This window comes from Acinonyx jubatus, chromosome E2 (assembly GCF_027475565.1).
Source record: "Acinonyx jubatus isolate Ajub_Pintada_27869175 chromosome E2, VMU_Ajub_asm_v1.0, whole genome shotgun sequence".
NCBI classification, from domain to species: domain Eukaryota; kingdom Metazoa; phylum Chordata; class Mammalia; order Carnivora; family Felidae; genus Acinonyx; species Acinonyx jubatus.
This window is the reverse complement of record NC_069396.1, coordinates 42,106,386-42,127,661: the sequence shown is the minus strand read 5'-3', so window position 1 is coordinate 42,127,661 and position 21,276 is coordinate 42,106,386. Positions and strand designations below refer to the sequence as shown.

General features: G+C 38.3%; 1 long non-coding RNA gene across 1 annotated transcript in view; it reads left to right on the top strand.

The window, feature by feature from the left end:
* LOC128313150 (uncharacterized) overlaps positions 1-21,276 on the top strand; it is a 70,496-nt gene that overhangs the window by 40,126 nt on the left and 9,094 nt on the right. Inside the window, exon 2 of the long non-coding RNA XR_008293408.1 lies at positions 7,393-7,449. This is a non-coding gene — a long non-coding RNA (uncharacterized LOC128313150). The remainder of the gene's footprint in view (positions 1-7,392; positions 7,450-21,276) is intronic.

Sequence of the window (21,276 nt, the reverse complement as noted above, 5' to 3'; positions counted from 1 at the left end):
TCTTGTTTGATCACTTTTTTCCATTCTGCAATATCTTTTAATTGGTATATTTAGACTGTTTACCTTTAATATAATTATTGACATATTTTGATAGACCTGTCATTCTATTGTTTTCTGTTTGTTCCTTGTGTTTTAATTTGCTCTGCTTACACTTTCCTGCCTTCTTTGGGTTATCTAAACGTTTAAAAGTTTTTAAGTGAAAATTTTGTCAAATTAATTATAGCCCTACATGCAGTTGTAAGAAATTATACAAATAGTATCCTTTGTACAGTTTGCTCAGTTTCCTCCAATGATAATATTATTGGCAACACTAGGATAATATAATCAGGATATTGACATTTATACAGCCCATTAGCTTATTCAGATTTCCCCAGTTTTACTTGTGCTCATTTGTGTATATGTGTGTATTAAGTTACATACAATTTAATCACCTGCATATATTTGTGTGTCAACCACCCAGTCAAGATACTGCACAGTTCCAACACCACAAGGAGTCAAGGATCCCTTGTGTTTCCCTTTTGTAACCATATTTACGGCTTCCTCCAGCTCCCCCTGCCCTGACCCTTAGCAACCACTAATCTCTCCTTTTCTCCTTTCTAAAGTTTTGTTATTTCAAAAATGTTGCGTAAATGGAGTCATAGAGTATATAGCTTTTGGGATTGGCTTTTTTTTCCACTCAGCATAATTTTCTGAAATTTTCATAAATTTCATCCAAGTTGTTGCCTGCATTAATAGTTTGTTCCTTGTTATTGGTGAGTAATATTTCATGGTATGTAGGTACCCCAGTTTCTTTAACCATTCAACTGTTGAAGAACATCTAGGATGATTCAAATTTTGACTATTACAAATAAAGTTGCTATGAATATTCGTGTAATATTTACACATTTTTTAGTATTTCATTTTAATTGATCTCTTTTGTTTTTGGCAATATCTGTGTGTTTCACTGCTCTTGGGATCACAATAAAAATTACTTAATTTTTCAGTCTATTTAGAATCAATACTTTACTACTTTAGGAAGAGTATAGAAACTTACCATCATATAGGTCTTATTATCCATCCCCCTTCGTGTTATAGTTACCTTTTGTATTAAACTTTCATCTACCCAGGTGGGATTTAACCTGCAAGTTCCAATCAGATCTATGGGTTATGGTTCCAATGTCAATTCCATTCACAAAGCCTTTGCAGTACTATTGGATCTGTCTGAGGTCTGCCACCAAAAGTCTGGGACCCTGACTGTGGTTTATCCTGCCTTTCCTTTTGCAAAGTCTGCTGTGGACAGTTTAGGGTCAGATGTATGTATGTACCGCTCAGTGATTTGTCCAGGAGTCCATGAATAGCTTTATGAGGTTGCTTTTTCCAGCTTCTGCCTTTTCACAATCTCTCAGATACTTTCATGTTTCCTGGGTATTTCTTTTTCAGTCTTCTGGGGTCAGAAAACTGAAGCTTTATGTATCTAGCTCTGCCGCACACTGGGCTGAGGCAGAAGGGAAGAGAGAACAAGAAAAGAGGCACTATTTCTTGCACTGACTCTGAATGTCAGTAGACCCCTTTCCTTTTCCTCAAGCCTGAGCAAGGGGGCGTGTCCTGGCACTTTCTCTGCATCGGTGACCATTCCAGTGTCCAGCTGTGCTGCAGCTAGTTTAGGGGCTACTGGAAGGAAAAAAAAAACCTGTTTGACAGTACTTCAGACCGTGTTCTTTTTTCCCCAATCTATCATTTCTTTCTCAGAGTCCTCAAATAGCTGATTCAGGCATTCTGTCTACATTTTGTAGCTGCATTCGGTGGGAGAGACAGGGTGGTCTATACTTTTCTATCTTACTGGAACCAGAATTCCTTCATCCCCTTTGTCTTTTAAACATTTGCTGACCCTTGGCAATTTATCTACAGGTGTTTCTTGTCAGTTCCCTTTGTCTGCACGAACTTACACTTTTATTTAAATTTTTTTTTTTTTTTTTTTTTTTTTTACAATTTTAGTATGATCTTAAGAGAGAAAGGAAGTGGTCAGTTCTCTAGCTTCATGATATCTAATAAAGTTCTGCCGTATGCAAACTTTGACTACCTTTTCTTGCTTTTCTTGATTAGTATGACTAGATTTATTAGTCCATTTTAAGCTTTTAGGGTTTTTGTTTGCTTTTTGGTAATGGGATACTATTAGAAGAATGAATTTTAAAAGAATTGATTGGAAATCTGATTTTGTTTTGTCAGCTTTTTGAAATAGAGCTTTTCTCCCATTTTAGAAGATACACATACATATATCTGATAACTGATAAAGAAGACACCCAGATTTTCCCCTTTGTGTTAACCTAATAAAATTATTTTTTACAAGTTTATTGATTTATTTTGAGAAAGAGAGAAAGCGCAAGTTGGGGAGGGGCAGAGAGAGCGAGAATCCCAGGTAGGGATTCTGACAGCAAGAAGTCCTACTTGGGGCTCAGTCTCACAAACCGTGAGATCATGACCTGAGCCAAAATCAGGAGTCGGATGCCTAACTGACTGAGCCACCCAGGTACCCCCAAAGTATTTTCATTTGTTCATGCTGTGATGAAAAACACTTTACAGCTTTATATTGCTTTCATACCTTAATATTAGTTCTTTAGTACATTTGATAATTGCAGGGTTTCCTTCTTACACATCAACATCTACCATGGGTTTTTTTTTTTTTTTTTGAGAATAATTCTTTTTATTTCATTTTCTTTGGAATTTTTGCTGCCCATTTTGCTAATTATTTAACCATTTTGAGGCATATCTGTGGAACTGTGACATTTTTGCTGAATAGAAAGATCTGTTCCAGTTTATAGACTAGTCATTAGCCAAAACAGTTTAAAAATATTTTCATCTTCCCTGCTTCTTTTATTTTCACTTGCCGACTTCATGAGATAAAGGAGAAACTGGAGGTTGGAACTAGATTTTATCCACAGGTACTTTTAACTTGCACTTTTTATTAACAAAGCTAATGTGGAAGCGAAGTGTTTTCTGTTGCCAATTTAACTTCTTTAATTAAAAATGAAAGTTATAAGGTAATAGTGCCATGGGTGAAGTTCTAATGTCATCAGAATGGGGGAAATGGGTTTAAAATTGAAACTGTTGGCCTGATGGTGACTCTATAGCACAGCATCGGGAGTTTTGCCACTTTATTTAATGAAAAATGGATACTAATGCCTTAAACTCCTTCAGTATTACCTTCAAAAAAATTATAAAACTATAAAGAGGCATAACTATGAGAAAAGCACTGATGAAAGCCGAGGGTGCCCTGGGAAGGTGGGTGTTTGAAAGATGAAAGCGTGAACACGCAGGGTTTCAAACTCTAAAGGAATGTGTATTCTTGTTCTTAAATGAGGTCAGGCAAAGCAGACTCCCTCCTCACTTTTAGCAACCCCATTCAGTTGCCAAGCGTCTGAAACAAACGCCATTCTGGAATGCGCTGAACCTGATTATTACAAAATCCCAGCGAGAAACCCTGGTTTACAGTCTTCATGCCAGCTGGGGTGGCTTTCGGAGTTAATTTTTTTTTTTCCTGAGTAAAAAGCAAAGTACCCAGAAACATGTTTTTTTAATGGAGAGTCCTAAGACCCTCCCCTCCAATTGTCAGTTATATCGGAAATGATCTTTTCAAACGATAGCTTCACATTCACGAGCACCTCGACCCATTGGGATTAGCCTGTCATGCCTGTGCAGTCCACTCAGAGTTTCTACTGTTTTGTAGAATTATGTTCCTTTCCTCCAGAAAAAAAGTCAAATGCTATACCAGACATGTCATTTTACAAAATATTAATAGGTTTTCCCAATATACACAGATGTATTTCAGGCATACAAAATGTTACATCTACAAAGACTTTAACATAAAAATGTCCTTGGCCCAGGCCTCACAGTAAAAGTGTAATAGTCAAACCAAATTAATTTCACGGTAATTTATCATCCCTAAAATTTAAAGTGGGAGGAGGCGAAGGGTCTTGCAGTCAACTATCTTTCCCGTGTCTTCCAACAAGAACCGAAAGTGGAGATTTCGTGGGGACAAACTCAAGTGTGGCATATCTGTGTATGCTTGTCAGGCGTTTCCTTCTAGCAAAGCCCAAAGGGTGGTCCTTCTTGACGTACTTGATCAAGTCTGTAGACGTTGATCCTCAAAAACACAGATGCTTTAGGAAGATTTGATTTCTAGATGAATCAACTGCAGCAGACAGAGAGGGCCTTTGGAGGGCACCAGCCACCAGCTGGAGTGGCTGCCCCGGAGCAAGCAGGACTCTCACCCTCCGCTGGCCTGCAGGGCCCAGAAAGACAGAGGCAGCACATTCCCTCTCAGATCAGACCCCTGTGCCTAGCCTGCCGTGTGGCAGGGAAGGGGCTCTGGGGTCACTCTGTCCGAGCCTTCATAGAGCTGAGTAGGCCGCACACACAACAGGAAACAGACGGTATCCTTGCATCACCACCCTTTCCTAAGCGTGTCCTCCTTGTTCCCTGTATTACTTCATAGACTGACCCGGCAGGGAACTCTCCCTCTTGACACCACCTTCCAGGGACGGCTGGAAAATGATCTCTAACCATTTCACCTGGAAATCTCCAAAGAGGACACACAGGCCCTGTTGACATTTTGTTGTGTTTTCAGTAGCTTTGCAGATGTGTTTTTCTAGTACTGTGCCTTTCTTCATTTTCCCCAAGTGATTCATTAGTATTTTTCCTGTGTACAGGGTTATCATTAAATATCCAAATTAATAGTCAAGGAAACATCCAAATTTAGGGCAGTGTTTTTTTTTTTTTTTCCTACAGGAAACTGGGTTAGTTGCTTTCTTTCCTAACAAAACCTCATTTTGCTGGATTTTAGATTTTTTTATTTGTTTTTGAGATAGCTTTATTGTTTTTGTCTGTTTATAAAAGGAAATATATACTCTTTGCAAAATCTTGAGAAAATCCTGAGAAATATAAAGAGGTTAGCAAAGGCTACCCATAATTCCACTTCCTGGAGACAGTCTCTCTTCTCATTTAATTTAAATCCCTTTTTAGGTAACTAGAAATAGAGCTGTGTGTGTGGTCCATAACTATACTGTCCTTAGAATCCTCCCAATTCATTGTCCTTCCTCCTCCCCCAACCCCACACTAACTTGGCCCTACTTTAATTATATGACCACAACGTCAAGGGAGCCCTTAGCACAGCTCAGCAGCTGAATCCACTTCCCCAGCTGGGTCACGCTGCCACTTTCCAAGACCTCTATTTTATGCCTTCTTTTCCCTCCCCCAATCTTTAACATTCTTTCCCTTCCTCAAGTTCAGATGGTGACCTCATTTCTTATTTCTCCTCCTTACTCCTCTCTTTTCAGTTTATTCGTCTTCCCACCTGGTTCATGAGGCAAAGCAAGGAGGCTTGGGGGGATGGCAAGAAGACGGGGGAAGACAAGATGCAGATCTCTTTGGGCAGATCTTGCCATAACGGAGAGAATCTGGTGCAGATGATCTAATGAAGGAAAAGCTAGTGAGTGTGGGCCATTGCTACATCAGAAGCTGTGTTTGGTGGGGAGGGTCCAGCCACTGCAGACAGGACTGGGGGCAGGTGCTCGTGGCAGTCATGGGGAAGGTCAGGGCTCCTCTCTGGAGAGAAGGAGAGCCCCTGTTAGTTGGGTGCCAGTGGCTCCTTCTTCTGCAAATGGTGAGGTTTCTTCCCTCCCATCAGAACTTCACATTGATGTCAGGGTCCACATTCAGGTTCCTCTGATGGTGGTCCCTGTCATTGTTCTCTGTTTAAGTGAGTGTGTTTGGGCTTTAGCATAGTTATTCTTCATTCTGTCTGTCTAAAATGTGTTGCTAATAAATACAGATTAGAACAGGCAAGTTTTTTCTTTTGAAATATCAAGTCAAATATTTCTTTGGTGATTAAAAAATTTTTTTATTAAGGTATAATTGATGTCAACATTATATTAGTTTCAGGTGTACGACATAATGATTTGATATTTGTATATATTGTGAAATGGTCACCACAATAAATCTGATTAACGTTTGTCACCTTACATAGCTATAGAATTGTTTTCCTTGTGATGAGAACTTTTAAGAAGAACTTTCAACAAGTTCAAATATGCAATGCAGTATTAACTATAACTATAGTCACTGTGCGGTACATTACATCCCCATGACTTATTTATTTTATGACTAGAGATTTGTTCTTTTGACCCCCTTCATCCAGTTTCCTCCCCCCACACTTCCTGTCTCTGGCAACCACCAATCTGTTCTCTATATCTATGAGGTTTTTTGTTTTGTTTTGTTTTGTTTGTTTTTTTTACATTCCACATATAAGTGAGATCAGAGATCATATATTTGCTTTTCTGTCTGACTTATTTCACTTAGCATACTGCCTTCAAGGTCCATTCATGTGTCCCAAATGGCAAGATTTCATTATTTTTAATGGCTGAATAACATTCCATTGTATATAGATATACCACATCTTTTATCCATTCATCCACTGATGGACATTTAGGTTGTTTCCACATCTTGGCTAGTATAAATAGTGCTGCGTTGAACATGGGGTGCAGATGTCTTTTCGAGTTAGTGTTTTCATTTTCTTGGGATAAATACCCAGAAGTGGAATTACTGGATTATACAGTAGTTCTATTTTTGAGTTTTTGAGAAACCTCCCTACTGTTTTCCATCACGGCTGCACCAATTTACATTCTCACCACCAGTGCACCAGGGTTCCCTTTTCTCCACATCCTTGCCAGTATTTGTTATTTCTTGTATTTTCAAGTCAAATATTTTTAATTTTTTTCTTCTTCACGGCGCTCTTTAGGTCCTAAGTACATCGACCCATGCAAAACAACACAGAGGGAGGGAATCCTACCGCGTGTTGCTGGTGTATTTCTGTCATAGTTGTGTAAAGATCTGTTAGCGATTAAGGATTGATTTCATTGTCCAAGAGATTTGGGGACTGAAAGCTTGGCACTGCAGGATATTTGGGGATCCAGGAAGGGGGAAATGTGCATCATGCACATTTCTTTCTCTGCTTTATAGTGGCTGCTTCTCTGGGAGATGACTTGGCCTCCTGGAAAGAAAAGATTTGGGGGCATGGAATCACACAGAGGGCCTGAGGAGTGTGGGGGCACTCAGTGTATGGCATCCTGAATACTTAAAAAAAGAATAGAAACTTATTTTTAAACTTAAGAGTTAGCAATATTATAAGTAAAGTAGGTGGATTTTTTTAAACCTACAGTAGATTTTGTTTAAAACTGAATATTTAACAGCTTATTGGGTAAGCCTAAAGGCTTGAAATTACACGTCTATGAATTTAGGCCTTGCGTTTTTGACACCTTGGCTCCTTTTCTCCTTCCTCTGCTATTTTTTAACTTGCTGCAACAGATGAGGGACTCTTAAACCATCTGTTAACCTTTTCTTTCTCCTTTTTTAACCATGTAGAGTCGCTCCAGGCAAGAAGACCCAGAGCCATCAACACTGAAACAAAAGGCAAAGGAGGTGAGCATGGCTGGAGATCATTGGGTTTGACATTTCAAGGCTTGAGCCTATTAATTTTTTATGTCCTGCTACTTGTATATCGTTAATAAAAATCTGACGAAAAACTTTTTAGGATGTATTTGTTGCTTTGGCTTTGATCTTAATGTTTGCAAACTAATACATTAATACATGTGAAGCCTTAAGGAGTTTTCTAAGAGAATATTTCCATACATTATATTTTCATTTCCATTTTAGGTAGCTGAGCCTCTGTGGGGCTGTTGATGGCAGTGGCATTCCATTTTGGTGGGAAACTTAGCCTTCGCCTGCCATTAAATGTTATTTCTTAGACATAGGAAACCTTGTCATCAATATTTTACCTACATTCACAACTGTAAGAGCCCATGCTTCTAAGATGTGTTGCCATTTCAAATTCTTCATTTTGAAAAGATACATGAAACCCCATTTGGTTATTTGTAATAGTAAAACTGGTCCCGCATCATCTCAGCACAGGGCTTGCTGTCTAGTTATTAAAATTTCACTTGGGTTAGGCTATAGACATCAGCTCAACTGAATGTCGTTATCTTTGCTCTCTTTAAGGAACCCGTTCCTGGCAGTGGCATCTGCAACTAATTGAGTTGCAGAACTCAGATGTCTAGAAACAGAAGTCGTGCCAACTAAAACATGTCATTTTGTTCCCTATATGTTATATGGGCGTCCCCAGATGCAAAATGTAGGCATGGCATGACAAAATGCTCACAAAAAACTAAGCTGCATTTGAGATTTGTGGGTCTAATGACTGATTAGATTAAATTTGAAATTTTGCCTTATAGAAATAAGTAGATATGAAAGTTGAGTTATTTCTTAGGACAAAATGATGACTAACCCAATTTTGAGCACTTTGCAGTGACACACGGGCAAATGGGCTGTTGAAATGGCTCTTGGAGTTTGCGCTTTACTCGAAGGTGCCTGTAAAATTCTCTGAATATTTATGATTTATGTTGAGTATAATACAACCTTCAGTAGTTTTCACATTTTTATCCTCGTGAGTAATATTTGAAGTGTCCATCGTTTTCTGATTTATGAGTAGTTAATTATTCAGATAAATGTTAAGTACCTTTTCCTTAGAGGACAGGGAATGGAAAAAAGTATACTATGGAAGAAAGCAAAATTAATTCACTGTAGTGACCATTCAGAGAACCACTGATCAGATTGATTGTTATGGAAATTTCTTTTACTATTGTTCCAGAAAAGATGAAATCGCTGTAAATATGGGGTTTTTTTTAGATCCACTAGAGGGAGTGATGCTGTACAGATGTGTATTTTTTAATGAAAAAGATTTGTTTGTCATTGAGTGAACAAATACATTTGTGCTAATAGTATTATCAAAATTCAACAGCTGTGGTATTTAAAGTCTTGCTCTTTATTTATGAACATTGCTGGGTGGTTGATTTAAACTTGAAACCAGCTTTTCGGTGACAGAGGGGAGCGGCTCTGTACTCCTACCCATTTGTCCTACTTCTTTCTGTCCCTTCTAATGTAATTCCTTAATTTTCTAATTCTGCTTACTCTCCCGAGGCAATTTTGATATGCAAATAAGCTTTAGCATTTTAAAAAAAGGGAAGCTTTTGAGATTTTGACTTTCATTTTTTAGAGATTGTGTGTTTGGTACAGTAGCCTCTCAATAGGGAGTGAATGATTACAACTTCGTTTCTGTAGTGGCTTTCAAGAGCAAGTCTTTTGACTTGAGACCCTGCCCCCAGACCTCCTGGGGGTCTTCCTGACCGGGGCTCTGGCCGGGGTGTGGGTGTGAGAGTGTGGAGGTGGGTGTAGGGGTTGGGAGAGTGTAAATTATACCCTCCCAAACAGGAGATTTCTTCTCATCTTCTGTCTTCTATGAAGTAACGATAGTAAGAAACTTCAAATTTGAATGCGTTTTCTTTCCCCAAACTTAAAGAATGTAAAGTAATCCATACACCTGCTTTTACAAATTTTAAGCAGTATTGAAGGGTTTAAAATGAAAAGCACACCACCAGGCTCATCCTTTCTACTCAGGTCACGCATCCAAGTGATCACCTTATAAAACAATATTTTGGGGACACCTGGGTGGCTTAATTGGGTAAGCGTCCTACACTTGATTTCAGCTCACATCATAATCTCCTCGAGGAGGCGGAGTCCTATGCTGGGCTCTGCGTTGGGTGTGGAGCCTACTTAAGATTCTTTCTCTTCCTCTGCCCCTCCCCCACTCACGCTGTCTCTCTCAAAAAAATAAATGAATAAAATAAAATTTTTATTGAGGCAAAATTTACATACAGTGAAATGCACAAAGTCATCAAATAAGTTGGTGTTGATTAATTGATATAGTTGTGTAACTACCACCATACTCAAGATACAGATCATTTTTATCAACCCTAGACAATCCCCTCGTGCCTCTTCCTGTCAGAATTGGTTCACCATAGTGACTCAACATGACCACTGGTCAGTGATTGCTATACAAATTTCTTTTACTGTTGTTTCAAAAAAAAAAAAAAAAGATGAAATAGTTATGAGTAAGGCTATATTTTTGATCCACTAGAGGGAGTAATGAAGTCCAGTTTATCCGTGTTTTTCTTTGATCTCTTATGCTTTTAATATTGTATCTAAGAAATCATTGCCCAACCAAGGGTACTATGATTTACTCATATGGTTTCTTCTAAGAGTTTTATGATTTTAGTTCATACATTTAGGCCTTGAAGCATTCTAAATTAAGTTTTGTGTATGGTGTGAGGTAAGTGTCCAAATATATCCTTGTGCATGTGGCATTTGTTGTAAAGAGTGTTCTCTTCCCCGTTGACTTGTCTCGGTACCCTTCTGGGAAATCAGTTCTTTTCTTTGAAAAGAAAAGAAAAGGGAAGAAAAGAAATGAAAAGAAATGAAAAGAAAAGGAAAAAGAAAAGAATTTTCAACCCTTTTGAAGAAGAGAGGAAAAGAAACAAAAAGAAAAAAGAAAAGAAAAGAAATGAAAAGAAAAGAAAATGGGCACCTGGGTGGCTCAGTCGGTTAAATGTCCAACTTCAGCTCAGGTCATGATCTCGCAGTCTGTGAGTTCAAGCCCCATGTTGGGCCCTGTGCTGACAGCTCAGAGCCTGGAGCCTGCTTCAGATTCTGTGTCTCCCTCTCTCTCTGCCCCTCCCCTGCTCATGCTCTGTCTCTCTCACTCTCAAAAACGAATAAATGTTAAAGAAAACTTTTTAAGAAATGAAAAGAAAAGAAAAGAGAAGAAAATAAAGGAAAGGAAAGAAAAGAAAAGAAAAGAAAAGAAAGAAAAGAAAGAAAAGAAAAGAAAAGAAAAGAAAAGAAAAGAAAAGAAAAGAAAAAGAGAAAAGAAAAGAAAAGAAGCCAGCTGGGGTTTTAATAGGGATTGCAAGGAGTCTTAGATCAATTGGTAGAAATGAGTCCTTCTAATCCATGCAGATGTGATTGTCTCTCCACCTGTTGAGATCTACTTTAATTTCTTCCAGGAAAGTTTTGTAGTTTTCAGAGTATGAGTTTTACACTTCTTTTGCTAAAGTTATTTAGCAAAAGTATTTAAAAATATTTAAAAGTATTTAAAAAAAAAGTATTTAAAGTATTGAGTTCTTTTTGATACTGTTATGAATGGAACTGCTTGCTTAATTTCATTTCAGATGTTCATTGCTAATGTATGGGAATACAGTTGATTTTTGTATGCTGCTCTTGCATCCTGCCAATTTGCTGCCCTCACTTATTGGTTGTAGTCCCTCCCTCTTTTTTTTTTTTTTAATATGGAATCCTTAGGATTTTTTATATACAAGATTATGTTGTCTGAGAATAAAGATAGTTATATTTCTGCCTTTGCAGCCTGGATGCCTTCTATTTCTGTTTCTTGCCAAATTTCCCTGGCCAGAACCGCCAGTGCGATGTTGAACAGAGGTGGTAAGAGTAGACATCCTTGTGTTGTTGGCAATCTTAGCAGGAAAGCATTCAGCCTTTTGGTTAGCAGAGATTTTCAGTTTTTGTAAAGTGCATACTATCAAGTTTTTTTCCTTTACATTTAACGCTTTTTGTGTTCTAAGAAGATTTGCCTGTATTTCTTCTGCACCCTAATCCCAACTGGGAGACAGTTTCTCACACCAACAAGCAATGCTTTGGCACCAGCTGGGTGTCCTATAGTTCAACTCAATTTCAACACTCTCGCCCCAGAAATAGCATCAGATTCCAAAGGCTAAGGCTCTGCCCCATAAGACTGCCCTCCACTTGAGATGCCAGTCTTAAGCCCAAGTTACCTATGTGTCTGACCGATCCCAGGAGCTACAGATTAGAGGTTCCCATAACCCCTCCTTGGGTGATTAATTTGCTAGAGCCGTTCACAGAACTCAGAAAACACATTTACTTACTACATTACCAGTTTATTACAAATGGTATTAAAGGATATGAATCAACAGCCAGATGAAGAGATATGTAGGGTGAAGTCTTGAACAAAAGAGTTTCTGTCCTCCTGGAATTTGGGCCTGGCATGGTAGCATGTGGAAGCATTCTTGTTTTCCAACCTTGAAGCTCTATGGACCCCTTCCTTTTGGGTTTTTATAGAGGCTTCATTATGCAGGCACAAATGATTAAATCATTGGCCATTGGTGATTGATTTAACTCCTAGCCTCTCTCCTTCCCCTGAAGCCAGGGGGTGGGACTGAAAGTTCCAACCCTCTAATCATGTGGTTAGTTCTCCTGGTAACCAGTCCCCAATCTTAGGTGCTTTCCCCAAATCACCTCAATAACAAAAGAGACCTCTTTATCACTGTCATCACAGGAAATTCTGAGGGTTTTAGGAGCTCTGTGTCAGAGATGGGGATGAAAACCAAATATAATTTACTTTATTATTAAATATAATTTATTATATTACATATTGTCATTTAATTTATATATTATATTATTAAGTTTAATATAATATAATTTATTATTATACTATCACAGTCTACTCCAAGGTTATGGAGATTTTCTCCTTTGTTTTCTATAGCAGTTTTGTAATTTATCTTACAAGTTTAGGTCCATGATCCATTTCAAATTAATTTTTGTGTAGTTGTCAACTTCTCCCTCTGTGTCTGTCAGTTTTGCTTCATGCGTTTTGAAGCTCTGTTATTAGGTGCATGCGTATTTAGGATAGCTATATCTTCCTGATGAGTTGCTGCTTTATCATTATGAAATATTGTATCCTATCTCTAGTAATATTCTTTGTCTTGAAGTCTACTTTTCTGATATTAAAATAGCCATGGCAGCCTTCTTATGCTTAGTGTTAGCATGGTATATATTTTCCCACACTTTTATTTTTGGTTGCACTTTATTTTATATTTAAAGTGCATCTTTGACAGGTAGCATATAGATGAGGGTTGCTTTTATCTAATGTCTTACATTCTTTGCCATTTAATTGAAGTATATATTTTATTTACATTTAATGCAATTATTAGTGTGGTTGAGAGTAGGCCTATCATCTTGTTATTTATCTTTTTTCTTTTGGCCATCATTCCTTTAATCCTTTTATCTTGCCTTCTTTTGGATTAATTCAATGTTTTCCAGATTTCATTTAATTTTCTACTATTGGCTTTTTAGTTACTCCAATTTTTATTATATATTAGAGGGTTTAAAAGGTTAGCGTTATATATCCTTACCTTATAAAATCCTATTTAAAATTATGTTGGGGGCATCTGGGTGGCACAGTCTGTTAAGTGTCTGACTCTTGATTTCAGCTCAGGTCATGATCTCACAGTTTGTGAGTTCAAGCCCTGTGTCCAACTCTGTGCTGAGGGTGTGGAGCCTGCATGGGATTCTGTCTCCCTCTCTCTCTGCTCTTCCTCTGCTCATTCTCTATCTCTTTCTCTCAAAATAAATAAAAATAAACTTTAAAAAATTATATTGTACCTCTGTTCACTTAATGCTTCACATCTAGCCCATCTCATTTCACACTTTATACTTTCCATGTGAGTTCATAATTCACACTTCATAAAAGTAACCTCAAAATAAAATCATTTCATTTATAAACTCTTCCACCCCATCCTATATGCCATTGTTATATCTTTTATTTCTACGTACTTTATAAGGCCCATCTTACAGTGTTATTTGCTTTAAAGAGTTTTTATTTTTATCATTTTTAATGTTCATTGATTTTGAGAGAGAGAGAGAGAGAGAGAGAGAGAGAGAGAGAGGTCATGTGCATGTGAAAGGGGAGGTGCAGAGAGAGAGAGAGAATCCCAGGCAGGTTCTGCTCCATCAGATTGAGCCCTGATCCATGACCCCTGGGATCATGACCTGAGCCGAAATCAAGAGTTGGACACTTAACTGACTTAGCCACCCAAGCACCCCTGAACAATTTTTAAAGTAAATAGGGGAATAAAAAAGTCTTGTATGTTTACAAAATAATTTGCTATTTCTACTGTTCTGTATGCCTTACTGAGATTCATGTTTCCTTCTGGTATCATTTTTCTTTAGCCCAAAGAACTCCCTTTAGCATTACTTGTGTTACAAGTCTAATGACAAATACTTTTAACTTTCATTTATCTGAAAATATCTTTATTTCATCTCATTTTTGGAGGATATTTTCGCTGAATATAAAATTCAGTGTTGACAGCATTTTACCTCAACACTTGAGAGACGTCATTCCATTGTCAACTTGCCTCCATTATTTCTAGTGAGACATCAATGAAAAATCTTATGTTTGTACCCCATGTGTGATATGTCTCTTTTCCCTTCTCTGGCTGCTTTCAGTATTTTCCTTTTATCTTTAGCTTCTGGAAATTTGATTATGATGTAACTAAGTGTGATTGTGTTCATTCTCCTTGGTAGATGGTGAGCTCCTTGAACCTTTAAGTTTTGTTTTTGTTTTGTTTTGTTTGTTTTTGTTTTACTAAACTTGGGGAATTTTTGGTCATTGTTTTATTAATGTTGGTCTGCTCCTCACTGTCTCCTTCTAAGACTTCAGTAGCATGTATTGTTAGACCACTTGATATTATCTCTTGAGTTCACTGAGACTTTTTTTTTTCTTCAGATTTTATCTCTGTTTTTTATACTGGAAATTTTCTGTTGATCCATTTTAAAGTATGCTTACCTCTCTTCTGCCGTATCTAATTTTTTGTTAAGCTTATTCAGTACATTTTTCATTTCAGATGTACTTTTCAGTTCTAAAATTTCTGTCAAGTTTCCATTTCCTGCTGAAATTTCCTTTAATTCTTTGAATATCTTATAACAGTTGTTTTAAAGTCCTTATCTACGCATTTCAACATCTGGATCATCTTGGGATCTATTTTTATTGACTAGAGCTTTTCTTCCATTAACTATTAGTCACATTTTGTAGTTTCCTTGTATGTCTAATTTCTGTTTTAATTGTATACCTGACATTTTCTGTGATATGTTGCAGAAACTCTGGATTCTGTTATAGTTCTTTAAAGAGTGTTTCTTTTTGTTTTCTTAAATAGTCTAATTAGTGGTCAAGTGGTCAGTCACCTTGAACTTAAGGTTGTTTTATTTTCTTAGGATGACATTTTGTTAGGGTGAATGTGTTTCAGTTTTCCCCTTAGTCTTATGGCAAATTATTTGTCTTGGGACATGGCCTTCAAAGTAGGACCCTTCTGTGGGTTTAATGGAAAGCCCAAGTGTTTATCAAGTTCCCCTGACTAGGGAGGATTCCAAATCCAAACCGTCTCCCCTGAAGTGGGTGACAACTGAAATCTCTGTTCAATTTTTCCAGTCTTCCAGCTGCTGCTTTCCAGCAGGATTCTTAGAGTTCAGGGCCAGCCAAGGATTTGAGGGAAGTTTTTACACAAATGTGAGACTCCCCATTCTGTGGCTTCTTTTTTAACCTCTGGCTTTTTTCCCTTCAATTTTCTACTTCTCTGGATGCTTTAAACCCTAACATGTGAAGCCAATTCAGGCTTTCTGTTTCTAGATGCTCCCTTTGTGCAGACTACAAAGTGACTTTTGGGAAAATTAGTAAGAATATAGATCTTACCAGTGCAATTCCCTTCTTTCAAGGGTTGGATTCTTTGCTCTTTATGCCTGTTTTGGGTTACTTTCTAGTGCCTTCAAATAGTTTTTAAAAATATTTTGTCGCATAAGAGACTGTTAAAAACTGAGAACAAACTGAGGGTTGATGGAGGGTGGGAGGGAGGGGAGGGTGGGTGATGGGTATTGAGGAGGGCACCTTTTGGGATGAGCACTGGGTGTTGTATGGAAACCAATTTGACAATAAATTTCATATATTAAAAAAAAAATTTTGTCCAGGGTTTATCATTGTTATCTACAGAAAGTGGTAGTCTTATACAATGTGGTTATTTATTATTGAAAATACAATTTCACAGCAATCATGTTTAATCATTTCTACTATAAGGTCTTCTGAGATTATCTCCACACTATAAATACTATGCTTATAGTTATGTTTCTGAATGTCTCCTCTTCAGAATAATCTAGTGGATTTATGTTATGTTAGATAAAATTTAGTTTATATTTCTTTTGCCTCCTCTGGTTCACTCATACCAATATGGTCACATTATTATTTTTTGTTATTTTAACCGATACCTATGCAACTTTTTATACTCTTAGGGGAGCCTGGGTGGCTCAGTTGGTTGAATGTCGGATTCTTGATTTCAGCTCAGGTCATGATCCCAGGATTGTGGGATTGAGTCCCATGTGGGGCTCCATGCTGAGTGTGGAACCTCCTTAAGATTCTCTCTGTCTCCCCCACTGCCCCTTTCCCCTGTTCATGTGCACTCTCTCTAAAAAAATAGGAAGAAAGAAAGAAAGAAAGAAAGAAAGAAAGAAAGAAAGAAAGAAAGAAAGAAAGAAAAGAAAGAAAGAAGGAAAGAAAGAGAAAGAAAGAACCTTCTTAAACCTGCATTTCTTATTTCACCACCTCTGACCAGCATCTTGATTATCTATGTGGTAAAATAAGAATATTAGCACTCTTAACCTTTCTTCTCCCTCTCTTATTATTATTATTATTATTATTATTATTATTATTATTATTTTTTACTTTCCACCCCCCTCAACTTCTGTGAATTGTGCCTTTATTTTTGCATTGCCAAGCACAATGGCATTTAATTTCTATCACAGAAACACGGTCATGGCTTCTCTGACTTGCTTATGGCTTGATTCAACATTTATTAATGCAACAAATATTCATTGTGGACCTACCATAGCCAGTCCCTCTCCTTGGTGCTGGGGTAACAGCAGTGAATATGATAGTAAAAAAAAAAAAAAAAAAAAAATCCCTGCCCTAGCAGAACATACTTTCTAGTGGGAGTAACAGAAAATAAACAAGATGAAAAAGTAAAAAAATTTAGTATGCTAGTTGTGCTTAGGGGAAAAAATTAAGCTATATGTAGTGGGCGTGTGTGTGCACGCCTGTTTTGTAATTTAGATAGAAAGGTCTGTCTAAAAGGTGATATTTGAGTAAATTCCTGAAGGAGGTAAGGGATCAACTATGTGGATATCTGGGAAAAGAGAGTTGTAGGCAGTAAGCCATGTACATTATAAAGAGTAAATATTATTTGTTTTGGAGCTAAGACTATGATTACATTCCTTTTCCGTGATTCCAGTGACCTTACTCTTGTGCTACGCACAGAAGAATGCTCAAAAGAACTTGTTTTTATACTCAACTAATTGCTCATAGTCACATCATGTTTTCGTCTACGTTCTGTTTAGGTCATACCTTTCTGGTGTATTTATCCCCATCCCCTCTGCCGATTCCCTTTCTTTATTCACGAAAGAAAAACCACATTTTATTCATTATATTAGTAGTATCTTCTAGGTCATTTTATCCATTACTCAGAATTTATTCCATTCTTTTTTCAAATCTGCCAACTTCTGTTCAAATCTGCCTTGATTTCACAATATTTTGTTATGACTTTGTGGTGTTAGTTTTAGTTACGCTGTTAGTTTTTCTTAGAGTTTATGGTGTTAGTTTTGGTTTTGCTGTTAGTTTTTCCTAGAGTTTCAGTTATCTTTCCTTTTTTCTTTCCCTTGAATTCTGTTTTTTCACATTCTGTTATTATAAAGCCTGATCAGATTCTCCTATGGAGAGTGAGGCCACGGTATTTATTCCTTCAGCTTTCTCCCAGTGAGGTTGCCCTGGGCTGGCTGAGTCCCTTAAGAAAGGACACAGCTTTCAGCAGGTGGCCCTCTTCACAAAGACCTCTGGTTCCAGACAATAGTAGCCTCGCTCGCCTCTTCAGACCAGGTGTGGCAAAGGATCCCAGTCTTACTGGCCAAAGGCCACTGCCCATCCTTTGTGGTTTACCTATACCCTGCCCACCTCTTTGTAAATAATCTCTTTATTAAACCCTCCTGGATTGGTCCTGTTTGAGTGTGCTTTTATTCCCAGGTGGGATTCTCTGGCTGACGCAAAGAAAACGTAAATCATATATGCCTCGTCCACTATATCGGGCCAGAGAATCTTAGTTTTTAAAGCACATAACTTGTCCATGTAGACTGTATGTATGTATGAATGTATTTAGTACCGAACTAAAACTTTCAGTTCCTAATCCTCTCTTACCACTCTGGTTCACTGTTAGGGAATCCTGGGGTCTTCCTATAATTTCACAATACTTATTGGTCATGGGGGCCTTTAGAGAGCAGGGGTCCCATACGAAATGTTGTAACAAGTGCTGAACTGGATTGAATTATACAGGCATACCCTTGAGTGTGGGTCCTGGAAACTTTGTAGCTTACAGTGCAGGCACCCACCTCTGGGTTGCAATGCTTTGTTCCTGACCACTGACCACGCAGGACTGGTCTCAGATGAATAGTGACAAACTGGACTCGAATTTTGTCAGCTCCAAGGACTTCAGGAATCATTTGTGGGCACATCTGCCTCTTCCTCTGGACTGATGTCCCTAATGGCAGGGCCTGTGTCGTTGTTAAGTCTGTGCTGCCAGCAGCCAGTCCAGAGGCTGCCTGGAGCAGAAGTGAAAATATTATGTGTATAATGAGGGAAGCTGTCCGTACGAGCTATAAAACCACAGCCCCAGTTGAACATCTTTTCTACTGACCCCATCCAGTTTTGCTCCATAAATAAATGACTAGGGGGCTCTGAAACCTCTATGAAGGATATTCATCTTAGTCTATAGACCCCCCATGTAAAAGAAATGAAGCTTCCCTTTATTTCCTTTAAATCAAAATAAATTGAATTCTGAATTCCCACATGACTGGGTTGGAGGGAAATTTGATCCTATTCATCCTGGGGAGTGGGAATAAAGCGTCCTCCCTCCCAGGGTCTCACAAAGATCTGGGAGGCTTGTTTGGTGCCTGGACAATGTGGGAAGAGGCCCATCTTAGTTTTTCAGTCACCCCAGTAGCCTCATTTCCAAGCTCCCTTGAAGGCACATGTCTGTGCTGCTTGTATCATGAGCTTGATCATGAGAGCTTAGGGGAGCCTGGGGCCAGCTTCCAGCCTCTCGGGGTACACTGGGCTGGTACCTCCCAGTGAGTGGTACTCTCCCTGCTGCTCATGGCACCTGCTGACTCAGTCCCTCCCTAGATGGGTGGCTTGTGTTCTCTCTGCACACTTTTGCATCCCCGCAGATTTAGTCTTTCTCCTCTTGCCACTCAAGGAGCTCAGGCATCTGGAAAACAAAAGCCAGGAAGGTTACTTCCCTGGAAGAAACTTCTGGTTATTCTTTAGGACAAAGTGCAAGTTCATTTGTTCATTTCTCAGTGGATTTACCCACCTTTTGCCTGGGCTGGGGATTGGCTGGGATGCTCTCCCCAGTCTGTTGTTCATGTTTTGGACCTGCCCCTGCAGCCAGGCATTTGTGCTGGAGTGGTTGCCACACCCCCCTGTGCAAAAACTGACTCCTGTCTCACAGCCTAGTTTAAGTGGCGACCGAGTGGTTGCTGATGAATGTTCGTTCCTTTCCTTTCCCTTCTTGCTCATGATATTAATTCTTTCCCCTCCTGCACTGCAGATCCTTTGGTATGTTTCCATTTGTGCCTCCCATGTCTGGAGAGTAGCAAGTGCTCCATCGTCAGTGTTTGTGGGATTAAACCCACTTCCTTACCGGGATGTCAGGTCTAAGTCTTCAACATCTTTAAGCTGCCGTTTTGTCCTCCTAGGCAGAGTGAGGAAAGATCTTCCTCCACCTTAGGGCACTGGATCTTGTCACTGTGTTGGGTAGTGTTAAGGCTGGGCCCACTTTTCCTTCTGCAGAAGATTTGTCCGGGGCTCCAGGGAGTCATCTCCCGAACTGCCTCTGCTTCCTTGAGGAGCCTCACATGCGTTCCTTAATCTCTGAACTGCTGAGGGGGGTGAATCTGCTAACTTAGAAATGAAGGGGATTTTGAGGTTCTGGATTCAGTGAAATAGCCAGTGGCTTTTTCAATCACATTTTTTTTGGATGAAATAAGTATTAAATAGCAATAACTAAATATCATCATATTTAATAAATGCATAATTAAATAATTATAGTGATACATGATAACAGTAATAAATAATTAAACATAATATAGTTCATTGTGGAGAATTTGAAAACCACAGATATGTATGTTCATAGGCATGCTCTGTATTTTCTGCCTATCCAGTAGCTTCACTTGGATGTCAAATATACATCAGCCTAAATCACCCTGAAACCTGTACCATCTCCAGGCTTGCCCAGCTCAGGACTCTGTTCTTGCAGTTGCTCGTTCTTTTTCTCACTCTTTCTCACCCACACCTGCTAAATCCATTAGCAGCTTCTGTTGGTTCTTTCTTCAAAATCCACTCAAATCAAGCACTTTTCACAGCTCTGCCACTCCTGTTCCAAACCACAGCTCTTGTCTGCGTTACCACAGGGCTCCACTGCTGTGTCCCCTTTGTGGCCCAGACCCCCTACGGTCTATTCTCTGAAAGCAGCCAGGGATGTGTGTTTCTGGCATATGGGAGATGCAGGGCTCGATTTTCCTTCTGCCACAAACAACAAGAAAATAGGTCAAAATATATGAAACATACATTTATGGACATATGAAACATACATCTACATACAAAAACTCACACTAAATTTGTGCATATGCATAGCTCTGACTACGAACTTTCTGTTCTCCTCCACTGGCCTGCCTGTCTAATCCTCCACCAGTAAAATAGTTCAATTATTGAAACTATACGATACATGTCAGTATCTGGTATGGTAAGTCTCACCCCATTACCCTTCTTCTGCAAACTATTCTTGGCTGAATCAGGTGTTTCTTTTCCCTGGTGAATTTCATAAGGATTTTAGTGGAATTCTTTTATATTTGTAGATTTATCTGACAATTAAGGGGTTTCTTTCAATATTAAAACTACTCATCCAAGAATATAGAAAATCACATACAGCCTTGATTGCTGTAGCTATATAATAGGTCTTGAACTTGGGTAGACAGATTCTTCCCATGCTTTTCTTCTTTTTTTGAATTGTTTTAGCTATTCTAGTTCCTTTACCTTTCCATATAAATTTTAGAGTATGCTTGTCTGTATCTCCAAGTTTCAGACCTTAGTCAAGTTTAATGTTCTTTTTTTTTTTTTTTTTGCCATATAACTCCAGCACACTTGCTATTGAGTATATTCCTAGATTTTAATTTTGTTTATTGTTACTGTGAATAGGATTATTTTGTCATATTTTAATTGAATATTGTTACTGCTTTTTATGTATTTATTTTATAACTGGCCACTTTGCAAAATTAAAAGTTCTCTTATTAATTCTGATTTCTCTTGAGACTTCTCCTTTGACCCATGGAATATTTAGAAATTGGTTGTTTAGTTTTCCTCATCCTTCTGTTACTGATTTCCAATTTGATCCCACAGTCATCAAGGAACTCACCCTGTATGATTTAAATTCTTTTAAATTTGTTAAAGTTTGTCTC